The following is a 6000-nucleotide window of genomic DNA, read 5'->3' as shown; positions in this document are numbered from 1 at the left end:
TGCACACACAGAAATCTGGGTTTGTTATCCAAATGGGTGTGGGTGAAGTGCTTAAGACATTGTTAGTCAGGAGGGGTGTGTACTCTGGTTTAGGGAACGATGGCTCGAGGAGCGGAGCCTTTGTTCATCCCAGACTCTTAGTAGTCTTTCTCTGTGGTAGGTATCAGGCCGGCCCTGGGAGCCGTTGCTGGGTATTGGCCCTGTCGGCATGATTCCTGGTGGTCATTTTGAATTTCCCATTGTGCTTAAGCCTGCACCTTTGGGCTGTGCTTGAAACACTTTGTCACGGGAGACCATGACAATTACACCGGGGGATCCGTACACTAGACAGAACTGCAGAGTTGAACAAAAGGCAATGCATTAGAATATTTCACAAACCTCTAGTACAGGCCTGCACAACTCCAGTCCTCGAGGGCCGCAAACAGGCCAGGGTTTCAGGATATCACTACTTCAGCACAGCTGGCTCAATTAGTGGCTCAGTATGACTGAGACACTAATTGAGCCAGTTGTGCTGAAGTAGGGATATCCTGAAAATCTGGCCTGTTTGTGGCCCTCGAGGACTGGAGTTGTGCAGGCCTGCTCTAGTACATAAAACATATACACAAACTCACCCAACGCGGGGAACAACAAACAACCTAAAGTCCTACGTGTGGGGACATCTGTCTTGAATATTTACCCTCATCCACATTCCCAAATTTGCGCCACTGTCCTTGGTAGTATGGGCAGCACTGGTTTGCTCTCCATGAGCCAGCATTTTCAAAGTTTCTTCCATTGCTTCCCTCCGGATCACCCATTAACGACTTTGAATATGTAATGTGTCCACTTTGGCTTTCTGATAACTCTGGAGCCAAAGCCGGGTTCCCACTTGTATATCCCTCAGTCACCATTCACCACCATGGAGGAAGAAGAGGGCCGGCTAATCCCAGGGCGGATAGTCTTCAGGGTCCAATCAGTGAGTGAAGGCTCGCCTGCATCGGACCAATCCTTAGTGACGGCGGGTTACAAGACTTCCAGTACAGCCCACAGGGGCATGCTTAAGTTTAGCGGGGCATTTGAATAGACCAATGGGAATCACAACAACAGGGCACATTCCCGGCAACGGTTCCTTATGTCCGCTCAAAAGCCCCTGAAGGTTTAGGCGACTCAGTGTCTGGACCAAACACTGGTACCCCTGCGGGGAGCCACTTTTCCCACATCTGAGTCCAGAGCCCTGCCACGCTCGATAATATTTCAGGCCACTCGCCTTATCTTGCCCAAGATCTCTTGTGTTTAGATTGGATACTGATATACCAATTATCCGCACATTTAACATATTTAACATCGGTTAACTCCTGGTTCCAAAAGTGCTGAATCCAGGCTACAACATATAACATCAGACCAATGTAGTCACAGTTTACAGATATGTGACTACAGGCGGGCCCCGCTAATACGGCAAGTTCTGCTCTACGGACCCTAACCGGATATTTTCTGCGCATCTGCAGACCTGCACATCCACCTTCTGTGCATGCGCGACCTCATGCGCAGACATGGCGGCCCCCTTCTCTGTACCACAGTATCAGCGGAACACTGAAAAGTGGGGCCCTACTGTATTCATACATGAATAAATATAGCATATTATTGACAGGTAGGGATAATGGTGTGTTTGACCTTTATTAAAGAGCAGCCACATTTACCCCTACTGTCATAGTCTCTTTGTCAGGCTTATATATTTCTTATTACAAGAGCATTTGATAATATAAACCACATATGTGGTGTTGCAGTTCAAATGGCATTATGTCTTCATGTTCTCAATGTGCTGTTCTTCTGTCTCTGTAACATCTTAAATTAAAGTGAATGTCTATGTTAGGGTTCTGGTCCTGGCTTTGGATGCAATTCACCCTTACAAGCATTCAGAGCTTCCAGACAAAGGCCTCCCTATACTTGGCAATTGGAATCACCTGGGTCTGGACTCACACTGCAGTCTGCTTCTTGCTGCCTGCTATGCAGCTCTGTCCCTATTGGCTGCCTATGCTATTTAGGGTCAGCCCTTCCCCCAGGAAGTGGCTGAGCATAATCCTTTCTTGGTGTTACTGTGCTGACCACAAGCTCCTTTGCTTGTCTCTTCTTTGCCTTCCTGTGCTTAAGCTTCCTGTATCCTGGAGCCTCCTTTGTCCAGAGTCCATTCCTGTGCCGAAGCCCCTGTGCTGAAGCTTCCTTGTTCTCTTAAGTGTTTGCCTTGTTTACGCTGCAGCATCTATGCTGAAGCACCCTTGCCAAAGCTCTTCCTGTTTCTGAGGACCTCCTGTGCTGGACCACCTGCTGGACCCCCTGCACTGCAGGATTCCTGTCCCGGAGACCTCCCCTTGCACTGCAGTGCCTATGCTGAAACCCTACACTGACGCTCTCCCTGATGCTGACCCCGGTCTGTGACCTCAACCTATGCTCCTTTTGTCAAGCTTGTGCTCGCCACAAACCAAGACCGGACCGTGGTGCTGAGGTGGGGCTGTGAATACACGGACCTTAGGCCAAAAAGCCTGTTCTGGATTGCGCAGTTTGTAGTCGTTCATAGCATGTTCAGGCCTGGAGAGGCCAGGGTAATCCTTTGACACGCATGGGTCTTGGTTGGAGACAGTAGAAAAATTGTTATCCAAGCAGGGGTTCGGCAACAGGAAATCAGGTGCGCTCCACTTCAGCGTAGGAGCAGCAGCAGTGCGGGAGTGGCCTCTGTGCGAGGAGTGGGAATGGCCCATGGTACCGGTCGCAGCAAAGGGAGAAGGAGGCCGGAACAGGCACACCTCCGGGCAGCGTTGGCGAACCAACGCTTCAGCACGGAAGTCCAAAACAGGCCTCTGTGAGGCGAGAGCAGCAGACCTTGGACTCAGTAGGCAGACCTCTGCTATGGGAAAAGGCAGCAGGTCACAGGAACAGGGATCAGGAACAAGAATACAGGAACAGGGCGGCCAAACAGGTAGCTAGTGGCAAACACAGTAACATCCTAAGTGAAAGGACTATGCTCGGCACTGAGGCAGTGTGAGAGCACAGTATAAGAAGGCCAGCGGGCTAATCCCAGGAGAGAGGTGTGAGTGCATTCCTCCACTGAGAGCACTGAGGCAGGGCGACAGTAATTGTGAGGGGAGGTTATCTGGAAACAGCACAGTTCTGTAAAGAAAGGGTTTCCACCAAACCCAGAAACGAATTCCTTACAGTACCCCCCCCCTCCCCTTTCAGGTGAGAACTCTGGGCGAACTTGACCACTCATAGATCTGGGAGACATATCATTGTCCCTGAACTGTCTTGGCGAGGAGTAGATCCATAATCCCACAAATCATTGGCAAGCGCCATCTTTAGATCAGAGAGCAGTAGCACTGCAATACTTGGTATATGGAAAGCAACACAAAATGTCTTGGAAATCCAGAGCTGTGGAAAAGCAGGTGATTCCCGAACAGGGAAGTCCAAAGTACACCAGCCAGGTGCCTGGTCCCTAGTAATAGTCCGAGAGTATAGGACAAAAACACTGATTGTTGGTCGGATATAGCAGAGAGGCCTTCTGGACAGGCAATGTTTTTGCTGGAATCGGTACGTAGAAGCTTGAGAGAATATTTTGCTCCCCAGGAATTCCGGACCGTTGTTAGTAAGGGTATAGGGCTGGAGGGTTCACTGCAAGATATTGACGCAACCCCTTTGGTACAGTCCAGGCCTGTTCCCCCAAAGAAGTCAAAAGTGGAGGTTATAGTATTTAAGTAGTTTCCTGCCGTGGCACTGGCAAACGATAGGTCAGCATTCCTGGGCATCTGAAGTCTACGAAGCATCCGGTCCGAAGTCTGGACATCCGGGAAGGGAGCAGTAGGCACCAAAGAACAAGCAGAGAAAAACATGCCCGTATGCACCGTAAGAAGACAAGAAACAGGAACGGACACCACAGGGGTGAAACAGTCCAATAGGGGTGTTTCAATCTTTGGCGAGGGCAACATGAAATCCAGAGGAAACACCTCAGCCGCCACACGGGGCCCTGCGGGCATAGGATCTGCTAGCAAAGTGAGAAAGCTTGGATCCATACAGACTTTATCCGGTACAGCAGGAAGCAAGGTGAGCAGTAAACCTGATTTAGAAACAGAAGTCTTGTATTTAGAACTGGGTATTTCAAGCACAGAGGAAGGATCGGGAGAACATGAACTTGACTGAGGAGTGGAAGTCCCAGAGTCAGAGGCTTCACGCGACACTTTTGGGGAGACAGTATCAGATATCTCTATTTCGAACACAGGGTCCTTGAAAGCAGTAGATACATTAGGTACTAGCGAAACCTCACTGGAAGGTAAGCCTGAGTTTGCAGCTGAAGTAGAGCGATCTGTAGTAGGTACCCCAAATATTGTGGAAAAATCAGAGAAGTGTAACTCGGTTTTGAACCCTGGGTCCTTTGAATCTGTAGGATAAACAGTCACTACAGAAGATTCCAAGAGAGATAACCCTTAGTTGGTTGTAGCAGCCATGTAGTCTGTAGCGGATACCTCGAATACTGTGGGAAAAACAGCGAGAGAGTATTATCTGAGGAGTCGGAATGCCAGACTCTAAGGCTAAGCATGGAGTAATAGGGAAGTTAGGAAGAAAAAAGTGTTCTCAGCAGTGAGGAGCTTAAAGTCATTCTTGGTTATCACAGAAGCTGCGGGAAAATCAGTGGAGAAACAGTTTGTTCCTGAACCAAAGGATTGAACAGCAACAGTGGTTATACTAAGTACAGCACCAGAGTCCGAGGAAGGTATACTGGACACTGCCGAGAGTACTTGAGGAGTCAGACTGGGTGTTTCCATGGGGTCCAAGGACATTGTGCTTGTCTCTGAAATGGGTGGTTGGGAAATAGCAGAAACCGGACCGAACACTCCAATTACATTCTAAGAGAAAGAACTATGCTCGGCACTGAGGAAGTGTGAGAGCCGAGTATAAGAAGGCCAGTGAGAGAGGTGTGAGGGCATTCCTCCAATGAGAGAGCACCAAGGCAGGGCAACACTAATTGCCAGCACAGGTGGATGTGAGGGGAGGTTGTCTGGAAACAGCACAGTTCTGTAAGGAAAGGGTTTCCACCAAACCCAGGAACGGATTCCTTACACCTATGCCGCCTGCCCTAACCCCGGCCTGGATATATATTGTTAACCCTGACTTCTCCAATCCTGACCCGGCTACGTTTGACCACGGAATTCGCACTCCGGACCCGTCTTTGTGGTCTAAGGTTGGTGTATAACCATCCCCACCTCAGCCCTGCAGTCCAGTCCTGGTTTGTGGTGAGCACAAACCTGACAGTCTACTACTTTGCATAATACACTTGTATGTTTCCCTGAAGATCCTGGCAGACTTACATGGTCACTCTACCTTATAATTTCAATGCTATTTTTTCTGGTGTCCTTTGCAAGAATTGTGGCAGGGTGAGCGTGCACTTTCAGAGAGAGGTATGTGGGTCTGAATACCAGGATCCTTGTCTAAATGAAATAATATCTGGAGGCTGAAAAAAAAGAGGACGCTCTGAAGAAGTAAACGTGGAAGCAGACTTGTGTGAGACGAAATGTGACCACTAAGTTTAGAGTTGTGTATCTGAGGCCCTGAATTTTGTCAGCCTCCAGATTGTGCTACTAGCTAAGATTGTGCTACTGGCTAGAGCCACAAACAAGTGATCTAAACATCCGGGCCTTAGAGCCAGGATTTACAAGCATAAAGGCCCTTCTCAAAGTCAAACACAATGTCCATAAAAAGCTTTGTCACATTGGACCTTCTATAGGAGAATCGCAACTCTCTAAACATTGAATAAAAGTCTGAGGCAAGAAGACTTCCATTTTACCCAACCAACAGTGGTGTGAATATTTATGGTATCCTTTGTGTGGTTATTAGACACTTTGGGGCCTATTCACTAAACTTTGATAAGTTCAGTGCATTGCTGAACGAGTTTGCATTTTTGTTTGAGTCTATAGATGTAAGGCTGCCTGTCTATATGCCAGGGTTCCCAAACGCGCACCAAGATGCCTGCCAAGCATTTGT

This window comes from Ascaphus truei, assembly GCF_040206685.1.
Source record: "Ascaphus truei isolate aAscTru1 chromosome 12 unlocalized genomic scaffold, aAscTru1.hap1 SUPER_12_unloc_4, whole genome shotgun sequence".
Taxonomy (NCBI): domain Eukaryota; kingdom Metazoa; phylum Chordata; class Amphibia; order Anura; family Ascaphidae; genus Ascaphus; species Ascaphus truei.
The sequence above is the reverse complement of the archived record's forward strand: the minus strand, read 5'-3'. Positions refer to the sequence as shown.